The 26,813-nt window shown below is 41.0% G+C and overlaps 1 protein-coding gene across 3 annotated transcripts in view; it reads right to left on the bottom strand.

Moving 5' to 3' along the window:
* syt1a (synaptotagmin Ia) overlaps window positions 1–26,813 on the bottom strand; it is a 140,338-nt gene that overhangs the window by 51,943 nt on the left and 61,582 nt on the right. For 2 of the 3 annotated variants that reach the window (XM_068306334.1, XM_068306332.1), the window contains exon 4: window positions 24,106–24,176. The gene's annotated coding sequence lies outside the window, so the exon portion shown is untranslated. Of the gene's footprint in view, window positions 1–24,105; window positions 24,177–24,291; window positions 24,302–26,813 lie in introns of those variants that run through there. The other variant, XM_068306333.1, reaches the window with a different exon arrangement.

Below are 26,813 nucleotides of genomic sequence, written 5' to 3'. Positions count from 1 at the left end.
CTCTTCCTGTTCAGCTCACACCAATGACTTTGTTCAGAATAAGTTAAACCAGAGTATTTTTTTCCATTTGTTGGTTTTTATTTGGTTTACATGTAGAAAACTGCACATAGCAAGTTTTGAGGGTTTCTGTTTTTAGACGTATTAAGCAATTCTTCAGCTGTTAACGCAGATGATGAACACTCATTTTGTCACTGAATCCTATCAGCGGTATCTGTGATTCTACAAGCAAAAGACAGATCTGTTCGCCTTCTTTCACTTCCTTTCAAATAGCCATAGTCGTTGCATTTTCACCTCCATTCCCATTTTCACACTCTGCAGAAACCCAGAGTGTTTGTTAGTTGTTAGTCGACAGTAGAAAAACAAACTAGAAAGTAAAAAAACTAATGACTTCACTCGTGAGTAGCGCAACACTTCAAACAACAACCAGCCCCTCACCTCTGACCTCTTCATCTCCTAAAGCTATAATGACCTTACATGTTTTCACACTTGGACATAGGATCATGATCAAGATAATCCCAGTATTGGCAGACAAGCCTCTGAACCAAAACATCTGTTGTAGTTGTACCTCCAGGCAACAACAGACAGCCCTCCACACCTCCCACAGCCCACATGATAATTATCATTGCTGGCTGTGGCCAAGCTTACAATGTACCATCCATACTATAATGTCCAGCTAATGCTTCAGTGAGTTTTCTGTACGATAGAGTCTGTACGGGTGTCTTATTCAAAAGATGTTGCTTGTAAAGTTGGAGCTGTCCATGGCGCTGAAAGGACACACTGCCTTATATTTATAAAATGTATTTGAATATATTATAGGAACTATTTTTCATAACATTAAACCATAAATAGCACTCTAAAGAGAAAAATGGTTGTAATTTTTAATGCCATTGTTCACAATTTTTATCACAGGTGTTCTATCTGTTCTGTTCTGCGTCACCTTATCTGACGGGTTTGTTGACATTGGTAGGTTTCCTACATTAAACCATGTCTTGATGACTGAAAACCCAAATGAATTACAATAATGTTAAATCTGAACCTTTTTACATTTGTGATTGTCAACATGTTCTTATGGTTGGAATTAAAATTCAAAATGAAAAATGTTTATTTCTGTTTGATATAAATTAATCAAATCAAAGTTTGACCTTTTATATACATAGAGTATCTGCTTGACCCTTGTCTTTTCCCCTTGGGCTGTCTTTTTTATCATGGATTTTCTCAAGGGTAATAAATAAACATCAATAAAAGATTGACCGAAGGAGCAATCCTCTCTCCACTGAGATGAAAGTTTTGCTCTAAAAAGCCTCCAGATGGACGTTTAGATGAAGCCTGAGTCGTGTGCTCATGGTGCAATGATGAGCCGTCACTCCAGCAAAGCACGTCGGGTCTGAAGCATCATTTCTGACGCTGATAGAGGCAGCAAGGATGCCCTGTGTATAGCACATCATACAGAGAGTAATCACAGTGACTCTCCATGACTGTGACTCCGTTTGGGTTTTGGCCAAGTTCTTTAAAATTGTCAAATATTTCAAACACAGTCCTAGAAATGAAGTACAGCTGCTAATAGTAAAACAGTACAAGTATGACTTCCACCTGGGATTCATGGTGTTTAATCACAGTCAATCATTGCAAATTACTCAATGAAAGTGTTTAATAGATTGACACCACAGTTTGAGTTATGTGATTTAAAGGTGATATATTCTTGATTAGGTAACTAACAATTTTCAGAGTTCAAAATTTAGTGTGAAATTCCAACATATCTTTTTTCCATGACTAAACCCAATTCTAAGTTAGTTTAAAATAAAAAGGATGGTCTCTATGGAAAAATATGTCCTGAATATAGACAGTTAAATACCTCTATTAATGATATTAATTATCATTGTTGTTATTGTTTTTCTTTTTCATTATATGCCATATGATTATTATTATTTTTTTAATTATTTTGACTCTGCCATCTTAGTGACACAACACTTGGGATTATTTCCGCAGCCATAGAGGTTGTATCATGGCATTTGTTTTACAGAGAACTGCATCTGACACACCATCCCGTCAGAGTGGATCAGGCCTGGACCCAAAATTCCAAACAAATCACCTTATTTCACCGCACAACTTAATTCCAAGTGAGCTGTTGAAATGTTACCCCATTTAAACCTGACTGTCGTGGCTTCTCATGAGTCACTGAGGCTCGTAACTTCACGGATACACAATTTATAGCAGCACTGTCAACACTTAACGAAAATACCTAACTAAAGGCTAGGTGACTAAGTCCCATTCAGAAGCAGTGGAAATGTGTTTACAGATGAACATGACTGAAGCTAAGACGCATTAACAGATGCTACAAACACTCAAGTCTTTTCTCTAATTTCACATCTATAACAGATCAAACAAAACTGTGAAAGTCGACAGGCTTTTCATTCATTGTTTTATGGTGATGTCTGTGACATTCAATAATTAGCTCAAAATGTCAAAGTTTCTATACTTTTTAAAGTAATTATTTGAGGCAAAACTTTGTTTCCTTTCATTCTTTTTTTACCACTTAATTTTCACAAACCAAAAGACCATTTGGCCTGAAAAGGGATATCACCTTCACTTTATTAAACATGATGACAAAATGATATGGTTCAACATTTTCTTGTGATGTATTTTTTGTGTTTTTACTTTAATTAGCAGCCAGTTTGGTAGATATCAGCAAGAGGACCTGGGAGTTCTCTGCGTGGAGTTTGCATGTGTGTGTCTGTGTGGGTGGATGAATGATTGGTTATTAAACTTGGTATAAAATAAATCAGATTTAATATACTTTTTAAGTTTGAAGAAAACGATATAATATGAGAGAGAGAGAGAGAGAGAGAGAGAGAGAGAGAGGAGACAGACAGACAGACAGACAGACAGACAGACAGACAGACAGACAGACAGACAGACAGACAGACAGACAGACAGACAGACAGTATATATAAAACAGAAGATCGTGGGATGCCGTTTCCAGTGGTGATTCTTAAAATGGCAGTGGAAATGTAATTACTATTGATCCCAGTCTGATTTAACAGCTCACTGATTGGGGTGCGTGGCTGCAGAAGAGAGTGCCCCCTGAGGCATATAAACAGAGCTCCAGAGACAGTGCGACAGGCATGATGGACTACAATAAAATACAAATGAAGAAGAAAGAGCTGCCCTTATCTCTAGTCTGCTTCATGTTGGGGTCAGATCTCACAGGTCTGACAGTGGACTTGTATTAAGGCAGAAGGCTGAACCAGGAACTGGTCTGGGCTGTGAAACATGTCTCTGAGATCAATTAGGAGGCCAATTACTTTCTTCTCATGAAGGATAGCATGTCAGTCCTCGCTAACTCCAGTGTGCCATCCTGACATCCATTCCCAGCAGTAACCCATGCTGATGGTTTTCATTTCCACAGCTCTGGTCAAAACATGCTGCAGCTAGCCAGCTGGAAATAGTCAGCAACACTACAATGAGGCTGTCCGGAGAGATTGCAAATCCTGTTGTTCTACAGAAATATGATGTTCTATATTTGTGTTGTGGACAAATTAAGTATGAAGCAGTCAAACAGCTCTATCTGGTTACCACCCTGTCAGTTTTAGAGTGATAATTTATAATTTAGCATTTAGATAATTAAAAAAAAACAAATTAAGTGAGCATGGAAGCCATTTGGTGATTAAAATTATAAGAGATTACAATATCAGGCAGGTTGTGCTTCTGTGATAATAAGAGTTTTTTAGGGAACAGCAGGAGATTAGGGGATGAAGCTCCCAGTGAGACGCCTCAGCAGAGGTCCAGTTTGGCATGAGCAGAATGCCAGTCTGCCTCCGCTGGGCGCAGGGGGACAGTCGTGTCATTCAGTTGTGGCCCAATCCGATCAGACAGAGAAGAGCCTAATGGGACACTGCCATACAGAGCCAAACTCCGGAGCCCAGCAGAGGTCAAAGCACACAAAAGCAAGCTGTCCAAATCCCCCCAGCTTCTCCCCATCAGACACGACACACTTGTGGCCAAGTGAAGGGCCAGGAGGAGCTGGCTTTCCTAAAACATCTACGACGTACACAGCAAGGGTTATTATTAACACAAAAATACTAACACTGATCTGTTTACCTTCCTTAACACACATTCAACGATGTGGAAATCAGTCTTATCAGGAAATAATTTCATCAACACAGTAAAGTATTTTCATAATCCTGTGATTCTGCATGTCTCCAGAGTCTACAGTAAATTCCCTGGATTCTAAATGTAACTTTAAACACATTTAATGACCTCAGCTATGAATAAGCATGCAAAAAGCATTTAATTAAAAAAAACAACAACATTATAACAGGATTTCAAACCTGTAGAAAATGGTTAAAAATGATCATAATTTTTGCAATGAACAATAAAATCTTGTCTTGTTCCCCCATGACAAAAAAAAAAATTCTGTTGCTTCACTTTACAGTAGTACCTTGAGATACAAGCTACTCAACGCTGGAGGTTTTTTTTTTAGATACAAGCTGTCACTCTATACATATTTTTGTTTGACATAAAAGAAAAAATCTGATGGATACAACATCAGTTGAGACCGGATCTCATTCTCGTTCACAGAGTAAAGAAGTAACTTGTGTGTGTTCCTGACTTATGAATTCCTTTACATACTTTATCATTGTTTTTGTAACTTATTATGCACAGGTAAAGTCTACATGTCTATTGGTTTAGAAAAAAAAAAACTTCATAATTTGGGGTGTTTAGGACTTTTTTACAAGGCTAGAATGGATTTAAAAGATTTTATTTGTTTCTAAAGGGGAAATTTATTTGAGTCATAAGTTGTTTGACTTACAAGTTCAGTCACAGAACAATTTAAACTTGTATCTCAAGGTACTGCTGTATATTTAAATAGTTAAACATTTATCCTCAGGTTATGCACCTCTTACTCCAGCTGCATGCTGCTGGTGTACTTTCTGTATCCATTGATTTATACACCAGTTCATTCTGCCCTCTTCTGTTTTCTTTGTTCATTTCGTACATATGCTTGGGTTGTGCTGCCTGCAGCCCTTACGGGATTAAAACTGAAACACGTGTTGTCTGGACTCATTTACAAGAACTCACCAGAATCTGAATCTATACTATAAAACACAAATGTATAACCACTTGTGAAAACAAACGATCGAATACTCTTCTGTGTATTATGGGAAATAGTTGACTACATAGCATAAGGGGGCCACAAGCCTATATGTGTCTTTGCAGCAGTAAGCATAATAGCAATTTCATAGCAAGTGTCTATTTCAGCTCAACTAAAATCTTTCTGAAATGTGTTGGGATCTGGGAACAATAATATGAATTACTGGTGTTATTAATCTGCTCATATAGGTGGTGAAAGACAGCAACAGTAACAGAGGTGGCTGTGAATAGATATGTTTATTGATTTTTTTCTACTACATATCTTGTAAGTATTCCTCAGGCTTCTCTGATTCATTACAGCAGTTTTAGAAATGCATCTCCACTGTTTTCATCAATAAAACGCCTTCTATCCCCCCTGACGTGCTCAAAACCCCCTCCTCTCCGCTCTCCCTGCAACCAGATGGACCAGCGCTTATTAAATCAGATCTCACTGTGATTGGCATTGCCAAACTTCACCAGGGGGGTCCGAGTACTATGGGGTGAGGGCCTGACCTCACCAACCAGACCCCTGTGACACTGGAATAAGGCATGGCGTGTGGGGAGCCCGTGAAAACTGCGAATCAGGGACGGAGCCTGCATGCAAACAGTCATTACCATCCATAATGTGTGCTTGCAGCTGTGCCTATCCAGAAATCTTATGGCTCCACCATCTTCTTTCATGTTATCTTGCCAGGGAGAAGGTATCTTTCTCCCTGTGCCCGGTGCAATCTTGCCAAAAAGGAAGAGACCAGAGAACACGAATAAAGGGTCTGGTTTGCTCCAGGCAGAGCTGAAATTGGTCTATTACGAGGCTCCATTTGAGATCAGTGTAGGAGGGAGTGGCAAGGCCAAGTAATGAGTGTCATCCCTTTTGGCTTTCTTCTTTTTCTGCCTTTTGCAGCCTGGCCAGTATACATCACAGAAAATATTTTATAGACTGAAAATGAAATAGCATATTGTGAAATATTACGGCACGATGGCGCAGTGGGTAGCGCTGTCGCCTCACATCAGAATGGTTCCGGGCTCGAGTCCTGTTCTGTGTGGAATTTTGCATGTTTTCCCAATGTCTGCATGTATTTTCTCTGGGTCCTTCGGTTTCCTCTCCACCTCCAAAAACATGCAGCTTAGGTGGACTGGTTGGTTTCAAATTGTCCATAAGTGTGAGTGTGTGCGTGAATCTTTGTGTCTTTCATGTGGTTCTGCAATGCAATGACAACGTGTCCGGAACATCTCCCCGCGTCATGCCTGTAAGTCCATTGATAGGCTCCAGCATCCGCATAAGAAGAAAAAGCCATAAGGAAAATGAATGAATGAATGAAATTTGTGGTGATTGTAGATTCAGCTCTGTTTCACCCCGATTATGGTGGTTGATGACGTCCTATATCTGGTAAGACTCAAATTTCATCACTGCACTATAACAACTGTGGACTGATTTGTTTACCCTTGTCTCATTCCTTCTTCTCATCGTTTACATGTGAGTGCATAAGGTGAATATGGGAGCTTTGCAGCAGAACGATTATGAAGAAATAAATGTGCTCTTTGGAGGTATTATCCATGAACAAAAGAGCTTCACTGATGTGAAGTAAGACCAGCCGAGCACAAGCTATCTAGGGTGTTGCTGAGGACCATACAATCAGACAGCATTGTGGTTGGAGTGGGACCCTCTCTTTCATGATCATTAGGCAAATGGAGATGTAGCTGTGAAGTGCATGCTGCATTATTCGGTATGATTTTTCTTTGTTCCACAGATTTAGAAAAAGTGTGATGCTTTATCATTTTGCTGTGGTGTAATCGTCTATGAAACGCCAAGTGCTTTGTTCTTCCTTGAATGACAACTACTTAGTGTTATTGCAAACTACACGTGGACAAGCGAAGTAAACACACAACAGGAACTGTGCAAAATCTTGTTATCGTTCTGCTTCAACCCACTGAGAGCCAGTAACCTTGAGAGAAAAGAAGATCGAGGTCAGCCTCTAAACTCCAAGATGATGCTTACTAAAATTATAAGGGCTATTTTCTATAACGACCGCACCGAGGTAAACATATTTAATCAAGATTACTGGATAGGATAGCTTGAAAGTGTCTCATTGCCGGGGGAGAGAGAAAGGCTGATACTGTGCACAGTTCAGATAAATAGATGATTTATAGGAGTCATTAATAATATGAGGAAGCCCATGCATCTCATTGTATGAACAAGATTGTTTATTGTTGGTTTAAAAAAAACCTGTCTCTGGTGTTATAAATGAATCAGGGGGCCCAATGTATAAAGATAAGAGTGTACTGATGCAAACAATGAAAACAGTTATTGGAAAGACAAGCTGAAGATATGGTGGAGAAGGCAGCATTGCATCACTCTATGACCTGGCTTCATAAACACTGCCTCAAAATACCCACCCCCATGTTTGATCATGTTTATTGTCTTCAGCCATCTGCAGCTGACAACCCTTGACTGAACAAGCTGTTTCTTATCCCATGAGGGAGTGGAGAGAAATATGCTCACTTGTTCAGAAATTACTTTCCTATAAAGAGACGCTACTGTGTACAATCCACAAAAAACTGCTCTGAAAGAGGCAAGAGGGTGAGAAAGAGTCAAATCTACTCAGATGCAGAAAAAGATATTGTCATTTCTTCCCTGAGGCACTATTGCTACACGACTTACCAGGAAACCAGCTCAGTGGCAAAACGTGAACTTATTCTGTAACCAAATTTGACTCTTTTCATGCTATAAAGTAAAAAAAGTATATGGAAGAAAAGTCAGAGGATGATTTTAAATAGCATCACCTCACTTGACACTCTTGCTCCATTCCGCATTGGAAGGATGCGGAACTAGATGGTTTATAGGAAAATGACACTATGTCTGAGTTGACGAGCTTGGCCATTATTATGGAGAACAATTTTGTATAGTTCTTGTGGGAGCACAGAAGGGAATTTTGGCTGTTGCTTTTTGCTTTTGCCCCTTAAAATGAATGTGCAAATATTTACAAGTGTGCAATCCACAGTTCTTTCTCCTGCCAGTCTCCGATAATTATTCAAACTTAGCCTTTCAAAGTGCTTTTTCTCTTGTAATGACAGCTGACCACAAGGAAGTGAAAGGTGGCCAATGAATTGACACAACAGGGTAAAAGTTACGAGCAGCATCTTGATAGCTGAGTAGGGAAATGTATAATATACGTGTCGAAAGACAGAAGGAAAAGATCTGAAGCAAATTGATAATTTGCTTCAGATCTTTTCCTTCAAGGAAATGGATAGTCGAGGCTGGACTGCATCAGTTAATAAATCCTGCAGTGAACAGTTTATTTGTCTTTGATGAGGCAATGATGCATTGATCACACATTAGCAATGCATCAACAATACCTGCTAATATTTATTTTCTACTACTTTAGAAAAACCTTTTATCTTATATAGAAAATTATCATCAATGTAAATTCATGTTCATCTGAAATATGCAAGCAAGAATTTGCTTTCACAATTATTTATCAAACTGGTGCATCTTTCAGCCCACATCATACGTCCACTGGTTTCTCCATAAATCTCCTTCTGAACTGAGTGTGTGTGTGTGTGTGTGTGTGTGTGTGTGTGTGTGTGTGTGTGTGTGTGTGTGTGAGTGTGTTTGCGTGTGAAGGTGTCCTGTTCTGACCTTCTGCTGTGGGCCAACAGTCCACACTGATCAGGCAAAGTAAACCCAAATGTCAACCCGACATCGCCTGCTGTCAGGTGTTGACGATCTGCATAAACATTGCGAGAGAAACGCGGCTCACCCGAAGGGCAAAATACGGGATGAGTGATCTGAAGAATCACTCAGACAAGAACAAGTTTGACAAGGCTAAATATGGGATAGGAAACTGAGGCAAAATCATCTATTTTGGCGTTTCATTCTCCTACATGACTTGCACTTTGGGGTTAGGGTTGGCCGAGTGATGCGATGAGAAGCTGTGCTGCTATAGCACATGTAGTCGACCACTAAGATGACAAGAAAGTCTAGAAAGACTGATCAGACATGTTGGGTAAACTGTGTGGACTTAAAGTGGTATTGATGCTAGTAGTAGTGTTAATGACTAAGACTACTAGTCCTTGGTAATGAGTCTGTCCTTACTAAAATCTGGAAACCAAGATGTTCTGTACCTCTGTTCAACAAATAATTGGGTTCTTGAACATGTTCTCCACGATTTGTTGTTCGTTGGCAACATCTTCAAAGCTAGGACACATTTCCATAGGTTTCACATAAAACATCACACAGACACACAGGAGGAGCCCAACAGCAGATGGCATTAAACATCTCTTTACTTCTCATTGTTTATTACAGCATAGATCATCCTAAATTGATTACTCACTATGACAATATGAACAGGATGTGAGGACATCTCCTCTCAACCTGTAGAATGTCACCACCCTCGCTATTGTCACCACCAAACCTAAAAGTTCTAAGCAATTTTGGAAAGAATGGTTGAAAATTAGACAATAAAACAGAATGGAGCTTGTTCCATGTTTGACGCTAGCAGGGAGAATGAAAATGAAAATCAATTTGAATTAGTGATTTGAAGAGCCTAGTTGGAGGTTTTTACAACCAATTTATATTTCAAAAGTGGATTTCTCCCTTTTTTTAAATCATGTTGTGACTCCTCATATTTATATTACAATCCCTGAGGATGTCTGAAATACTGTTTTTTTTCTTCATTCTCCTGTATTCCATTTTGAATCCTGCTATGTTATTCTTAAGTATGAAAATACAGATGGAATAATGTGCTGATTTTACTTTGTATAAATGTTGTTGATTAAACCAAAAACAAGTGGGACCTGTGAGTGTAAACTCTAACAGCCATGCAAATCAATTGATTCCAACGTAACGACCAAACCGATTTTGGATGACTGACACAAATATGATTGGTCTATTAGCTTATCAGTCATGCTATTAAAGTTTGCCGTTATGAATCAGGCTTGATGGTTTATGATTGCATGCTACAATATGATTGGCTCATTAGCCCCTCCTGCGCTCAGCAGACCAGTCCAGGTCTAAATCAATGAGCTCCACTTCTTTAAAGGACTATTAGAGCTGTGACCTTTAGAGAAGTGAGGTCAATGTGATGCCAACTTTCCCTTATATTGCTTAAGACTGATGGAAACAGAGTGTGAGACCTGATACCAAACTGTTTGCAAGTATCAAATATTCTGGCACGCGCACACTTCACAAATATGAATACTTTAACAAGGCAAGTTATACTGATCAGTAGATAATGAAGTGGGCTTAAGGGCTTTATGAACACAGTCAAGAAAATTAATCCTGGGTATCCTATCTTGTCTCGTAATTATGCATACAGACTCTGATTTCCCACCAGGGAGGACACTCTGTGCCTGGCCGGTCTCGTGACCCCCTTTAGCGCTGTTAAGACACTGACAATACTGTAACCTGTGTGTGTGTATGTGTGTGTGTGTGTGTGTGTGTGTGTGTGATGCAGGTTTTCCTTACAGGGATATCTCAGTGCAATGGAATACTTCATTATAGTGAACCAAATTTGTCCTTAGGAGCCCATACACCTCTAAAGGAGGTAACAGACAGTATGTATAGGATGTAGGCAATGGCATCACTGCTTAATCCCCTGGATTAACCCCTTTTTGATTGTTGAAAGCGCAAACAGGCTACAGAGCTCATTTTCATTTGTAAATTGTCTGTAAAATCTGACTAACCCGCAGAGTAGGTCTGCCTTTTCCTGAGAAGCATTTGCCATCCTGTTCTGAATGATTCTCTGTGGTAATAAGGTCATTTGTCTTGTACAAAGGAGAGGGGATCTATAGTTGTCATACTCTGAGCAGGAGATAAATTCAAAAGACAAACACTGCACCAGTGGAAAGAGATTTATGCAGTCAACCCATTTTTCTCTCAGTTGAAAACAAAAGGAATGAAATTAAAAACATGGAATTGACAGGAAAATTATTTTTTTCAATTACTGATCCTCCAAATATTTCATATTTTTCTTTGCAGTTCATGCAAAATTACATCCTAAAAAGTATGACTTCATTAACTAAAACGATGTTAAATCTCAACTTTATTGACATTAACAAAAATGTCTCCAGTAGTGTTATTTCACTAATGGGGAAATGAAAAGACAAACTCTAGTGTCTCCCAATGCAGAAAGGGAGGATGAGAGCCATCTGCCAAGATAAGCTTTGTTTTCCTCTATGGCTTTCCTCTAAAAAAGTTCATTTTCAGGATGTCAGATTGCATTCGCCATTTACACCAGCAATTTATTCTTAGATGTGCGAAACAGGCAACCACATGAGGAAGGAAGGTGAAATACTAAAACGTTCTCCACAATATCTTGCATAGAAGAATATAAGCAAATCCACAGGTTTTACTAGAAGACAAAACTACAGTGATCATTTCTTGAAAATATACATTTTGTTTTGAAAGATCACGTGGGAATCTTAAACTGCACTGAAATATTAAAAGTTTCACAAAGTTTCAACCAGTTGGTTGTCACGTGGGATTGGGGCTCTTTTCTGATCTAGGAAATTAACTCTTTTGTCTCGGTTAATTTCAAAGGTCCCAGTGAGAACCCAAAAGGCAGCTTTTCCTAATGGCCCCCGTTTCTTGTTCTGATCTAAAATGTTTCTTTCTGATTTCATTATTTAAAAAAAAAGAGAGACAGAGAGACAAACGTAATAAAAAGACTGACGGGGCCGCCTGTGCTCACAGAGAGCATGTCTGACACAACCCCTCTCCGTGGGCGGTTGAAGAGGAATAGGACGTTAACCTGCTTAAATAAGAGAAAAGAGCCATGGATGCTTACCACCTAAAAACACACAAGGACACAAATAGCCTACTGTGCTTCTTCTTCTATGTAGTGTAAAAGTGTCATGCAAAAAATACCCATAATGACAACAAAATGCTATTACCACCTCTATCAACAATGTTGCTAAATAGGTTAGCTCCCCTCCCATACTACAACTTCCTCGGTCAGTTCTAGTCATGAATAAACTGGTCCAACTAGATTGGCAACAAAGCTTTTCTGTTCTTGTTTGCTCATCATTGCACAAATTCCTCACTACAGTGTTGAATGTTATAATTTTCTTAGTTCAAGCAGGATTGAGTGTTTTCACAGCTATAGTGGAAATCCGATTATCATACAGGGATCACAGTCGTCATGGAAACCAAGGATAGTGCAAGTGTTTAAAGCCATCCCTTACACATTCTAGAACATTGGGAATTAGTGTGAAAATACAGCCCCCTTAAAATAAACATGTGACAAATTCTGTCATTAGAGGAACATTCTCAAGCAGCTGACCTTAGTCTGCTTTTATAGCCTGCATATGTGGGAGGAATAAACCTGTGATTTTAAAAAAGGGTCTATTTGTCATTCATTTTTGTGCATAAAAGAGAAATACGACCACCCCCCACCCCGCATTCAAATATCCAATAATCAAAAGTGATGTAGCTACTAATAAATCAAAGATGAATCTAATGTTGTGGTAATTATCTTATATAAATTTTCATCAGATCAGAACCTGCAATATTTAAAACCTTCTGAGGAAGGATACCCACATTTCCCTTTCCCCAGACACCTCCTACAGCTCCTCTGGGGCGTTCCCCAGCCGAGAGACATAGTTCCTCCTCTATAGGTTTTTCTCCGGTAGGACATGCCCGGAACACTTCCCCAGGAGGAAGTAGTGGCTCTACCCTGAGCTCCTCTTTGGTGATTGAGCTCTTCACACTATCTCTAAGGGTGCACCCAGCCACTCTACGGAGGAAACTCATTTCAGCCGTTGTATCCGGGATCGTGTCCTTTCATTGAGTCAGAGTGGACCATGTTAGGACTCCTTCTTCAGCTTGATGGCATCCCTTACTTCCGGTGTCCACCGCCGGGTTCAGTGGTTACCACCGCGATAGGCACCTTGCGACCACAGCTCCGAGCTGGAGGTGGAGAACATGGTCCACTCTGACTCAATGTCCCCAGCCTCCTGTGGTTTCTGAGAGAAGCTCTCCCGGAGGTAGTAGTTGAAGACCTCACTGACAAAAGGTTCTGCCAGATATTCCCAACAGACACTCAAAACCCGTTTGGGCCTGCCATGTCTGTCCGGCCCCCTGCTCTGCCAGCAGATCCAGCTCACCACCAGGTGGTGATCAGTTGACAGCTCTACCCCTCTCTACACCTGAGTGTCCAACAAACACAGTCAGAGGTCTGATAATACGACAACGAAGTTGATCATCAACCTCCGGCCTAGGTTGTCGTGGTGCCATGTGCATTTATAGACATCCTTGTAGTTGAACAAGGTGTTCGCTATGGACAAACTGTGACTAGCACAGAAGTCCAATAACAGAACACCACTTGTGTTCAGATTGGGGGGGCCGTTCATCCCAATCATCCCTTTCCAGGTCTCATTGTCATTCCCCACATAAGCGTTAAAGTCCAATTAGAACAATGGAGTCCCCAGTCGGATCACTATTCAGTACCCTTCCCAGGGACTCCAAGAGGCCGGGTATTCCGCACTGCCGTTTGGCCCATAGGCCGAAACAACAATGAGACACCTGTCCCAAACCAGAAGGCGCAGGGACGCCACCCTCTCGTTCACCGGGGTGAATTCCAACATATGACAGCTGAGCTATGGGGCTATATCTAGTCAGTATCTCTCAACCTCCCTCATAAGCTCTGGCTCCTTCCCCCCCTGCGACATGCCATGTACCTAGAGCTAGACTCTTTGTCTGGGGATTGGGTCATCGAGCCCCATGCCGACGACTGCCTCCCAATCCACACTGCACCCATCCCCTACAGTTTCCTTGGCGGGTGGTGAGTCTATTGGAGGTTGGGCCCACATCACCCTTTCAGCCTGAGCCCAGCTAGCGCCTGGCCAACAGGCGCTCGCATATGAGCCCCAAACCCAGGCCTGGCTCCAGGGTGGGGCCCCGGTTGTGCCATAACAGGTGACGTCACGGTCCTTGTTGTTTTACTTGCTAAACAGGTTTTGTTACTGCTCTTAGTTGGCCCGTCACCAATTACCTGTTTGCCAAGGGAGACCCTAGCAGGAGCATAGAACCCCTGACAACATAGCTCCTGGGATCAAGCGGGCACTCAAACTCCCCCACCATGATAAGGTGCCAGCTCTCAGGGGAGAGCTGACACACAGAACCTTTTGGAAGTCATTGCTACTCCTTTAAGCCACATGTGTCGTAATACAAAAACAGAACCACAAACTATGTTTATCATTATGACAGTTTTAACACAGCAAGGCAAATTTTACACATGCAGTTATGGAAAACAATTATTTCAACAAAATGTTGAATTTCATTTACTATTGTCTTCACAGCAAGGATGACTAATGTCTCGTGAATATACAAAGTGATCAGCTGGGTGATAATTTACTATCCTTAATAAACTTCATTAGCATTGTATCTGTATTAAATCTCGTATTATCAATTCAATCCATTTTAATGAACAACATAAAATAAATAAAATGCCAACCAAAGATGGCTCTAAAAGTGTGATGACATTCTTTAAAAATTTTAAGACTTTATGATAAAAAGATGAATGATTTTGAAATTTGAAATTACAGTTGTTTGAAAATTAACCCTTAAAAGCATGTTGGCTTGACTATTGCTGGAGATAAACTGACATTTTTATTTAGCATTTTCCATACTTTAATTCACCTGTCTAGCGCAGTGCCCAACAATATTTACCATTGAAGGGAAATTGCAAGGTGAAATTCTACATCTAATGTCAAAAAATAGTCACTTTTCACCCACAGTATGTCTGCAAATGTCAAAGGTCTGTCTCATTATCATGGATGAGTCAAGTGAAGGCTGGACCTTTGGGAGACAGGATGGAAGCACGGGTGGATGGGAGAGTCATCCAGGAAGATTGAAGCAATGTTCGTAAGGAGATGAATTATGCCAGAGTAAGAAGACGGCAGTAATCTCATATAGGAAACAATTATTTTCAGCCTTCCTGGAGGGTGGAGAATTTTCAACTTTTTTGTCTCTCATTCCTCTTTTCAGTCACATCTCTTTTGCTCTTGCCTTCTGGATTTCTGTGACAAAGCAGTACAATATCATCATCCTGTCCTCACTCATAAGTGTAAATAGGAGGACAGCCGCCAGACAACAAATGCCCCAGCCTAAGCAAGTTCATGGTGTTGGTCGACTAGTTACCCCCTAACAGTCAGTTTCCTGATAACATTGTGTCTGAGCAGGGCACAAGATCAACAGCAATGAATGAAAGTTTGACACAGTGTTTAGAAGAAAACATTATTCCTTACACACTTCTAAATGCTGTAGTACTGTACATGTATTTGACCAAATATGGTCATTTTCCTCCCCTTCCAAGGATACGTTGTTGATTATTTGCATGAATTTGGTGCAGTGTAGTGTGGAAATTCTTGGTTTAGGCAAAACTTCACCCGCCTGCACAGCACTGCCTCCGTGTCTCACTCTGGTAAGCACATTAAAGCCCAATATTCACAAGCACAGTACAAAAGACATGACTCCCAGCTCTGTCATCACACATCATCCCGACACAAACAAGAATGCAGCTCAGATTGTGTGTGAGTGGTATAATAATGATCAGGCATTTTCGAGATGCTCACAAAGACAGGCACTGTCAAATCCGATCAATGCAGTGGTCAATACAGGGATGGGAGGCTGAGTGTTAAAACTCCAAGTCAGGCATTTCAGGTGCCAAATGACCTGATGAAAAAGGTCGCGGACCAGCAGGAGCAAGGGACCTCGAGGTCTTGTGAAGTAGCCAGACAGCCGGTCACAGGAAAAAGCAGCAGCTGCAGTTTTGACTCCATTGCATTCTTCCAGCCAAATAAAAAGTGGTCGTGTTTGCCTTATAGATTTATTTACTCTTGTAAATTCGTAATAATCCCTAGATTGTATAAAACTTGAATTTTCTGACAGGTTTGCCAACATCAAAGACTACAGTGTAATGCCAGATTCGCTCATTACTGTTGAGAAGGTGATATGGGCTAGGTTGATTGATTGATTGATGACTCAAAGAACACTTAAGGTCAGTCGTTGTTATTGATCCAAAAACCAAAGTGCCTCTTTGCTGTAACTTAGTTTAGTAAATGCTGGTGAATCTTTGGGTGTGACACCACTTACACTTTTCTACTCTCAGAGGAAATGTGCCATGAATGAATGACATCAAATTTGGTTTTAAATTACGAAATCGTTGAGCAGCATTTATATTTAAATTTCTTTTCAACGTCTGCGTTGTGATCGGTGCACATCTTCAGTGATTGTTTACAATCATTTTACTCTTTTTGGCAGTCTGTTGTCTAACGGTTAAAGAAAATAACTACATAAAAAATATCTACACTATACTTTATGTAGTTATCTATTTACATATAGTATATACATATGGTATATATTTACTATATATACAATGTGTGTGTGGGTTCATGTGTCTATACCAATCTATACACGCACGCGCGCACACACACACACGCACGCACGCACACACACACACACACACACACACATTTATATATAGTAACTTGGTCAAAATCGCTGATATATTCTTTTGACACTAAATTAGGTCTGAGGGTTCATCACAGGAGCTTTTGAAAGATGCTTTAACTGAATGTTAATAGTGACATTCAGCCATCAATACAATGTGGAAACAAACAGAAACATAATGAATATTGACCTCCTTAAATAGACCAACAGATTTCTTTGTTCCACCTTAAAGATTTTTAAACGTTGCGGGTGAGCTTTGACCACGCAGTGATGATCAACCAAAACGGTTCATTTAAGCGTCTTCACTGAACATCAGACTCAAGCCTCCTTAATCCACCATCTATGGCACTCTCTCTGCATCATCAGTAGTTTGTTTCTCCAGAGGGTTTATCATATCAGGAGCCATGGAGCTTATTTATGTTGACAATCGTGGCGTAGGAGGGAAAGAGACAGAAGACTGGGTTTGCTTGGAACACAAAGAAAAGGCTTGATTTACACTAATGGATTAGTAATGCAATTGCAGTTCCACAGGTGTTGATGTAATCTAAAACCTGGTTAGGAGATGTTCCCTTGAGGTCTTCAATAAACTCTTTCCTTTCACAAGCACGCCCTTTTAGACGGGATCATCGGGGCTGTTTAACATGATGCGTCACACCAAAGTGGTCTCAAGTAATAGATTTAAATGTGGAAAGGAGGATTCTGTTCATCCGGCTTCCCATTTTCAGGAACAACACGATCTCCCCCAAATATTTCACATCTTTTTGTCAGTGGGTGAAGATGACAAGGGTTGAATAATGCATGAGCTCAGTGTGCCGGCGTTAATCACAGTGACCCCTCTCCCCACTCTGATGCATCCAAACCTTTCTCCTCTTCCACGCTTACAGAGAAAGATGAAGAAATGGATGAAACAAATACAAAGGCACTGCTTAAACATTTCTCTATGGCGTCTCTGCTCGTTTTATTCTTGTTGGCAAAAATGCATCTCATTTGAACATGTGTTTTGAGGATTTAGGTGGTAAATGTAAAGCCACTGATTGCATTTTATCAGGCTTTTCAAACCTGCCCTTTGTGCAAGTTCTCACCAAATGAATGCACCCTCAGACAGAAACCACTCTGCAGGACTGGGGAGGGAAATGTGAGTGATTTGAGGTACAGACTTCTACAGAATTCTGCTGTTTTTTTCCAGCGGGCTCTGCAATCATGAACGCATAAATCACAATTTTTCAAAAGTATGTAGTGTTTGTGCAGGTGTATATTCATGTCTTTGCAGTGCCAGATGTAAACCCTGTGAGACACATCTGTAATAGAATCTGTAGATACTATAGTGGACGTCCTTGATGAGGTGACTGATAACATACTCCCAAGTGGACATCTAAGCTCGGTGATTACCTTCCATTTACCATGGCCTGCTGTCCTTTAGGGCGCATTGATGCATCAGGGTTTGGAGAAAATACCTGATTTGAAGATAACCTCCTGGCTTTTTAAAATTTCTGTTATAGTGCTTTAACATGAGAGATCCTTTAATTGCAGTAAAACAAGATTGAGTGAAACATTACAGAGTGCTGGTGACACTAGCAACTCTGATAAATACAGAGAAGGAACATTTGGAACATGTGGATTATATCTCATCAGTTTTCAGAGATGTGTACCTAAAAAGGTATACAGTGCACTATCGTTCCTCGTGGTTAATGCGTTCCAGGAACCACACGCGATTAATGAATTCCGCGATAGAGCGACAAACTACTTATCTTATTATTTACAGTGATTTAAGTGTTTATGAACCCTCCCCATACTGATATGAAACCACCTTCAATCTGAATTACCTTTTCCCACACTCTTATCAACTGTTTAAAGCATTTTTGTGTCTCACAAAAGTGCGAGACTCACACCCAGAATGTAGCGCACTTCAGGATACCGTCAGCCAATAGAATACATGTACAGTATCACGTGACTGCCTTCCAAAAATCCGCGATGGGTACAAAAGACGAAATTTGACCTTGAGCTTGTTTTCTCAAGGTCAAGGTCGTCATCTCATTTTCATCCTCTCTGCCGCTCGAGTAATGTGCTTTTTGTTTCGTCTTTCTATCTGCAAGGGTTGTGAAGATATTTGGTGGACGAACGGACGGACGGAAGGATGAACACACAAACACTGACAATTACAATACATCACCGCTTTGTGGGATGCAGTAAATTTCTACATGAGAATAAAACCAGGTGTACGATTTGCTTCAAAGCAGGTTCCCCAAAGCGCATACAGTAGATGGGCACTGCTTCACTACCGTCCAAACCCAAACACCGTTACTTCAGCACACAGCTGGCAATTACCTGGTATTGGTATGGTGGCACTTTCTCTCCCAGACTTCCGACTGCTTGGATTTACAATATACAGCCTTGTGAAGAGACCAGTTGTGTGTAAAAAAAGAAAAAGAAAACCAGAGAAACAGGATTTACTTTCCTTCTTTTTCTTTTTTTTTTTTTTTTGGCAGAACATAGGTTGCTGTTGGCATATTAATAATTCTAAAATAAACCAACCCTATCATTAACCAACATCAAAACAGGTGATGCAAAGCAAAGGAGTGGGAAATTTATCATAGTAGATTGGATGTTGTTTCACAAGTATGAGCCATTTTTTGTCTGGCACAGAATAAGAGTGATGATGATATTTCTGTTATCATTATTTATTTCCAATAGCCGTAGTCTAACACAAAACAAGACTTTGCTTGGTGTGTTCTTACTGAAAACAAGTTGGTGGTTGCTGTGCAACAATTAAAGAAGTTTATGCCACTCTCCCATCTTCTTTAACCTGTGCGCTGAATGCTGAAAAGAAATGGCACTTTCTTAGTGCGGTCAATGCTGGCTCCTTCCATCTCTGCAAATAGAGGTCCCTGGTGAATATGCAGCTTTCTGTGGAGCCAGAGATACCTGATGAAAAAGTAGTTCTTCCTTTTCAGCCCAGATCTCAACAGAGAGCACACCGATTTACACGTCGCAGTGTCAAGGAAGACAGCTACAGTGCACAGAGATGGAAAATACATCCTCAGTCCGGCCCGATCGCTGCCCTCCTCCCTTTCATCCCTTCAGTTTTATCCCGATTCACATCAATTCTCTCTTCATGGGTCCTAACTCCTGCTATCAATTATACTGTTGCCCAAGATCTTCTACTAGAAAGGCGGGATGGGGGTGGGGGTATTGATGGGATGTGGACTTGAAGAGGACCTGATTATTTTGCAGGAATGGCAGTAGCCTTTGGTCAAGTCAGGAGGGAAAAGAACTTCTGAACACTCCTCACCCCTGTCTGTTTGACACAAGGAAATTAACTTGCAGTGTCTGGCAGTCTGTGATGCCTAACCTGCAACAAATACCTGTTTTCACACTGACAGAGGCCACAGTTTATTAGCTCTGGCCAACACACAGCCGACAGAGACAAGGACACTTCAGAGGAGGCAGAAAAGTGACCCCACCTTAGTTTTATGGTGTTGACAGTCAACAAGGAAAAACGAGGAAGGGAAAAGGGAAGAAGACTGAGCGGGTGGATGCCTGCCAGGTCATGATGGCATGGAGCCGAACAAACGCAGCCGCACATTACCACACCAGTGGAAAACACTTTACTCATGCTTATTCAATTATGTTAATACATATATGTACAAATGACCCTGGTTAGTTATTAGCCATCTAAATGAGGGGACATGTGTATGGGGTTCAGCAGACAGAGGAAGGAGGGAGGGGGGTGACGGGTGGCTTGCTGTCCACTGGTGATAATGGAAGCCTCAGGGCAAGACTCCGGCAGCTTTTATTGTTCCTGTCGTTGTTTGTGATGGGGGGGCTGGAGATCATCCGTACTCGGAGAACATGAAGTAAGGCACGAAATCAATGTCATGCTGGGCCCATGTATCCATATTTGTGTGGACGGGTGCGTCAGAGCATGAACAGAAGTGGCTGTAATCTTTCTAGCTTCTATAAGTGTATCGGAGCAGCAGCGGGGCTCTGAGAACTCTCTCATGGGATCTTCAATCGGCGACGATCACAGGCTACGGCATGGTTTCATCCAAGAGCCCTTACAGAAATGACCCTTTTACACGTCTGATTTCACAGCGTCTACTCACTCCTCTGTGTTCACAGAGGAAATGTAAAATGCATCTAATTAATTCGTGTGAGTGTACTTGAGTGAAATTATACAATCAACGAGCATCATGAGGCTGCAGCTTTAAAATGCTTATCACGTATATGCATGGCACTGAAATCAATAAAAAAAGGTTTGACAAAGCCATAGCTGCCAAAGCAGATTAATTATCATGCTAAATGGTGTGAAATTAAAACACGTTCCAACAGGAAGAGTGTGATGGACTTGGGTGTGACACACTACTGCAAAATTTAGTGAAATACCATCGTAGAAATGTTAACAGTCAAGATTACGAATTTGGTCTTTATTTAATGAAGCAAGAGAGCTAATGTGCCGACCTGCAATTTACAAACATTTTCCTGGGGGTAGAAATTCCTGTCTTATTGGAAAATGGACATTCTTGATAGATGGATCAATACATTATAAATTCAATTATATCATATATACTTTGAGGAAATGAATGTTCTCATTCCCCCCTCCCTCCACTGCTTCTCTGTGCGGCAGTGACAAGGTTAGAGTCTAATTATAAGTGCTGTGTAACACAATTGTCCATATTGTCCCATAATGCAAGCACACAGTTGTCACTATCAGTAAATATGGTCTGAATTTAAAAGGAGACAGTGCATCACTTGCCCTGTGATAAAAATAAGCAAAACCATTTAAACTTGACTTGTCAGCTATCTATTTAACAGTTACCCACGGAAATGACTGTTGATTCATAAATCTGGTAAATATTGGAACACAGCTTTGCTGCATCTTAGGTACAGAGCCTGTAAATGATACCTGTAAATGATCCAAAGCTTGTCAACCCCAGACTTTTGGGTTTATAGCAATGTGATTGCCATCTGGTTAATATTTTAAAACAATATAATTTAACATCAGGGAAACTGTGGGCATTATCTATCCCAATGAATCACTTTATAACCACAAAGTGGAGCTGATACTTCACCCTACGCTGCTAGTTGCCTCCTCTTTCCCTGTGTGATTGTGGAGCCCTGTCCATGGTTCTGAATCAGTACTACCTGGCTTGAGCATGCAGAAAACTTGATGATTTTTTGCTGCCTGGAACACTCAGTAGTGCAGCTTTGACTTTGTGTCATCCAGGTCAATTTATAAGAGACAAATAAAGGAAAAGCATAGCAGGAAGAGAGATCCACACCCTGTTTGCTTCAGAGCTGTCAGATATGACAGCATCATCTACACAGGTATGAGGGGCTGGAGGTCTGAATACATCCCTCAGATAAAAACCACAACTGGGACTGAGATTGGGTGTAATCTCGTGTTTCTTGAGAAGCATGATCCCTGTGTTTGTAACATTTAGACCGAACACATTGTGAATGTGCATTCAGTGGGATGCAGTGTGAAAAGAGCGGCTGATCTCTGCTCAGGGGAGGTTGGCCCCTCTCTGTCCTGTCTTTCCCCGGAGAGGAAAAGTCAGCCAATCAGAGTGAATGAGTGCAATGACTCACAGACAGAACGGACTGCATCCAGTGGAGCGAAAGGAACTGCCTGCCGCTCTGGGCAGGGAGGCTGTAACGTCCATGTATGGAGAGATCAGGCCAGAACACACCAACACCCATAAACAGCAAAACTACTTAGATTCATAAATGTATACATAGAATTTGTCATTTAATTTAAGACTAAAAATATAAATATCCTGTTCTCAGCTGACTTTTATCTCCTTCAATCCCTTATTTTTAAGATTTATGAGACAAGCTCTTACTCTCAAAAATCCCCACCCCTTTGTCACCCCTTTGTCACCCCGGTACCAGTGCAAGGTTGTGTGAAGGTCAGCATGGTTTCAAATGGAACTGAAGTCGTTCTGTGTTTAAGCTCTATGATGGAGCAGCGCAGGACGCATCACTCAAGGCTTTACAGTTGTTAAATAGACAAGAGCACTGCGTGCGTGAGTGAGCTATATGAATGATAGCCAGTGATTCATTAATTATTGATGCAATGGGAGATCTCACAGCTGGATACACATCACACACCATAGACCTAGTCATGCAACAAACAGTTATGAAATCACATAGCAATGCCAGCGGACTTGTATTTTACAAGAAAAAATTCAATTTACTGACGAGAAAATGAATGGCGTTAAATAAAATACTCCAGATTTTACACATAAATCTAATAGCAACAATGCACGATTATGAGAGGCGGGCAGATTGTTTAGTTTCACTAAGGGACATCTATTTTTCCAAGGAACCAAAAAGGTGCCTGGATCTCAATAGGATTTATCAGACCCTGGAGGAGACTAAAGAATTTAAAGGTGGTGGAAAAATGGAGTGAAAATGTAACTGAAATCCAAATAAATTAGTTGTGTATGAAAAGAATAGAGCTACGTGTTGGCTTTCATGGCTTGTTCCAGTAAATGGCAATGGAATCAAATAGGCTGGGGCTATTCGAAGTCCCACAATCTACCAACCTTCACCTCTTTCATGTTTCTAAATGAGGGAAAAGATGAAAAAAAAAGCACAAATGTAAAGAACAGAGAGGCTTTGTTCAGCCTCTGGCCTTCCAGTCTGTCTTTCCTTAATAGTCTACTGTACGTCAGCATGCATGAATGGAGGGTGGGATGGAGGAGGAAGAGTGATCACCTAGTTCATTTCAGTTGAATCAGAGATAATGAGGACGGAGAAAAAAGAGATGAGGAACAACAAAAGAGAAATGACAAACAGCAGGGAAGGCAGTGCAGTGATTTGATTACAGTATAACTTTCATTAAATTACAAACACAGCTAATCCTGGCTTAAGAAGTCACTGTACTTTAACATGGAACTGTGGAAAATGTTTTTCCTCTGTAGCGGAATAACTTTCACCTCTTCCTACAGAACGACTGTTGATCTGGAGCTGGACCTGATCTTCCATGGGGGATCCCTGCCTGTCACTCACGTCACACAACCTATTCAGTCAGTTATATATTCACCAGATAATATTGTGAGTAGCTGTCAAGAAGCATGTGTGACCCAGATAAGTAAAGAAATGTCAACTTTCATCTCGACTAAAGGATTTCTTTGAGGGCAAACGGGGCAGCTAGAGAACAAGACTCTCTTTTGCAGTTTCTCCAAATTGATCGGTTCTTGGATTTTTTTCTTTTTCTGTAAGCCCTTTCATGGCAAGTCTGACATCTCCTGACATCTGACATCCTGCATGAGCTCCTGTCAAAAAGACACTACCTCCTCCTCCTCATCATCAACCTCCTACTCATCTACCTCACTTTCCCAATCACCATTACAATATGTAGCAGGCTAAATTTGCAGAAAAGCTCTCTCTCTCTGTCACACACGCACACACACACATCACAGGAGTATGTGCTCAACATGTATCATTGTTCAAAGTGGAAAAACAAATGGGAGCTCTGGTGCTATTTCACTGTACAAACACGCTGTCCAATCCTCTCCTACCTGGCAGCACACGCTCTTCTTCCCTGGGTCCTCTTTACAATCCCAGGAAGGGGTTCAGATGAGAAGAAGCACTTTGAGAAGAAGAAAAAGAAAAAAGAGAAAGAATGAAGGCTCAGAAAGCCAATTTCTTTTCTTTTTTTAAATTATTATTATTATTTTGCCCACAACGGTTCAAGAAGCACTCACGATCACACACTCCAACACCCAGTCGACAGCTCCGGCAGGCAGGATGCTCGCTATTTTCTCTTTCTCTCTCTCCCTCTCTCTCTCTCTGTCCGTGACACTCAACTCCTCTTCCCGCCCACCTACTCCAGCCCCTCCCCCAACTCTTCTCTTCCTCTATCTCTCACTTGCCTGCTCCTTGTCTGTCAGACAAAATGCACACATCCCCTCTATCTCTCAGGATTTTCTGACGTTGTCCCACCCACTCCCACCTTCAGCTTGATGAAAACAAATATCCACTGGAGGTACTAGGAGGTGTGGATTTCCAGACATCGTTGGGAAATGTGTTCCAGATTTGTCAGGTGGTTCTTCTGGAATAGGATAAAGCCCCCTTTGAAAAACAAATACCCTTGAATGATAAAATTAATAACAAATAGCTCACAGCCTGGATTTCCTTCTTAAAAGGATACCTAGTTACTCCCATCCTTCTTTATTCCATCCACCGTTTCTGCCCAGGTCCCTCTGACGTATTTGATGCTGCTCACGTGGCGTTCTCCAGACAAGTCAAGGGCATTCCCAGAGTAAGTGTATGCTAATGCTTTGTTTCAAGGAGATGTCTGGCGTTCCCATGATCCTTAGTCTGACCAGATGTGGCACTAGGGTCTCTTAGGGAGGGGGCAGCATATGTGAAAGCAAAAGGAAGACTGGCCACAAAAATCTGCAGAGCAATCAAGTCTCATTTGACCACTTGGATGGACACAGCAAGGCCAAGGGCACCTGAACCGATGGAAGTGTGCTTGTTTAACGGCGTCTTATTGGCTTGAAATGCTGTAGCCAACAGCCAGTAGATAAGACGACATGATGAATCACAACAGACAACCCTTTACTGCACCTAACAATGGTTCTGACAACAGATCTCAAGAACTGAAGGCGAATATTACTGATGCGTTGAGACGCGTGACCTCGCTTGTTCATTTATTGATTGGTTTATCCATTAACTCAACCCAACAGCAGCCACTGCACACTACATCCAGAGAAGAGGAGATCGACAATCATGTTAATACCACAATAATGCCAACATGTGCAGACAAAACTATACATTATTTACTAAATTAAATCTATTGCAGCCAGCATTTATACTAAAATAATTGTGGACTGAATTCATTTTGGTACTTGTACTTTGCCTTTATTCTCTTTTTTATTGTAGAACCAGCACAGAGGACCTTTTATATGGTAGATGAAAATCGTTCATCTAGTTTGTTATGAGGAGAAGTGACATTTCATTCAGTTCAATTCAAGCAGTGAGGAAGCGGCCAGACTATTGTATTCTGAAACATGTGTGAAATGAAACAACAAAATCAAGCACATATATAACAGTATTTCAATAACAAAAGCAATTACACAAAAAAAAGTAACATGATGATTACCACAAGTCTCTTTAGAATTACATCTCATTTACTCTCTTCCCTATTATTCATATGCTGCATAATGAAAAATCAGCACAGATTAAATTTTTCCCATGTTTTCATGTATGAATACACACCTAACTATAAGCTTGATTTTCATTCTATTTCTCTTTCAGTTCGGGCGCAACCTGCCTTGCACTCAGTACTTCATCTCGTGAGGTCAGCTTGCAGCTAATCAACACTCTCACCAGGATTTAGTTGGATTTGCCTTCAGAGTTCACTTGTTTGCCTACAGATTAATTGTGAATGATTTTCTACTTTACAACACATCTGGCCTCTGCACTCATTTGCGTGCCGCTAGATAAAGGGAAGTCTGCACAACACACTGTAACTGTCCAAGATGTGCGACTGCAGGCGTAAACAGATGTCCAATGTGTGTGTTCTGTATGTGCACATACAGTGCTGTCTATGGAGAGACTTGGCTTGTAAATAAAGTGCACAGGCTGATAAAACACAGTGAGACACATGGCACTGTTGACAACACACACAACCAATCTATAAAAGCTAACAGACATATAGCCTGGTTGGAGGCAAAGTAAACAGGGAGTCTGCGTTAATGATTATCGACTAACACCCTGCCTGGACACTGCACAGCTTGCTGCCCAGTACATAAGCTTTGGTTAACTGGCTCTGTTTGTATACTGTGCATTTCCTGTGTCACAGGGGGATTGATTAAGGGCAATGCCAAAGTGACCGTTGCAGATTTGTGGCCTAGCAGTCTGAAAGTTCAACCCTAATGAGCGAGGGAAGGAATGCATCCATGCTGAGTGCTGCTAGTTGTCCAGAGTGGAAATTATAAGTCGTCCATCAACACACATCCTAGCACAGCAGAGGCTGTTTGCTATCACAGCTAGGATTTAAAATTAAGTTTTCCTCTCGTGCAAATCTACACTGCCTGGACCATAATTCTTTTTTTTAACTACTTTTGGCAAAACAAGCCAGGAAATCAACTTTACACACAAAATGATTTTAGATTAATTGCTTTATGGAGAGGAGGAATATAGCCAGATATAAATGAACCAGCTGAAAATCACTAATGACTGAGATTGTGTCTCTGAGTGCAGATTACACCCTGTGTGG

The sequence above is a fragment of the Antennarius striatus genome, chromosome 22 (genome assembly GCF_040054535.1).
Source record: "Antennarius striatus isolate MH-2024 chromosome 22, ASM4005453v1, whole genome shotgun sequence".
Lineage (NCBI taxonomy): Eukaryota > Metazoa > Chordata > Actinopteri > Lophiiformes > Antennariidae > Antennarius > Antennarius striatus.
Note: the sequence above shows the minus strand (reverse complement) of the source record. Positions and strands in the feature narration are given on the sequence as shown.